This window comes from Eimeria mitis, genomic scaffold, assembly GCF_000499745.2.
Source record: "Eimeria mitis Houghton genomic scaffold, Emh_scaff2794, whole genome shotgun sequence".
Taxonomy (NCBI): domain Eukaryota; phylum Apicomplexa; class Conoidasida; order Eucoccidiorida; family Eimeriidae; genus Eimeria; species Eimeria mitis.
The window spans coordinates 1789-2267 of record NW_013571133.1 but is presented as its reverse complement, the minus strand read 5'-3'; the positions used below and the strand labels follow the sequence as shown (position 1 = coordinate 2267).

Here is a 479-nt window from a genome sequence, read left to right as displayed (position 1 = left end):
CTGCCTCGGCGTCAATCCATTCAGACGAAAGCAGCAGCAACAACAGCGACAGCACCCTAACCAGCAGCAACACCAGCAGCAACACCAGCAGCAGCACCAGCACCAGCACCAGCAACACCAGCAGCAGCAGCAGCAGCAGCAGCAGCAGCAGCAGCGTGGTTCCGGGCTGGGGTTTATACTGGCAATGGATGCAGCATGGAATGACGGAATGGAGGCGGCAGCAGCGTGTGTCTTTTGAGCTGCCAGTGAGTTGGTTTGCTGCTGCTGCTGCAGCAAGAGTAGTGCAGCAGCAGCAGGAGGAGGAGGATATGCAGCAGCAGCAGCAGCAGCAGCAGGGTATATTCACACCCATCGGCATGCAGCACGAAGAAAAAAAAATATATAAACAAACAAAAAAACTAAAAATATCTCCATATAAACTTGCTGCACTACAAATAGCAACGAAGGCCCCCCTCAGCACAGAAACACCAATCACAGCA

At 52.8% G+C, this 479-nt stretch overlaps 1 protein-coding gene across 1 annotated transcript in view; it reads left to right on the top strand.

Moving 5' to 3' along the window:
• EMH_0058850 (uncharacterized protein) overlaps nt 1-479 on the top strand; it is a gene marked incomplete at both ends in the record, with an annotated part of 3612 nt that overhangs the window by 1590 nt on the left and 1543 nt on the right. The window lies entirely within an intron of this gene.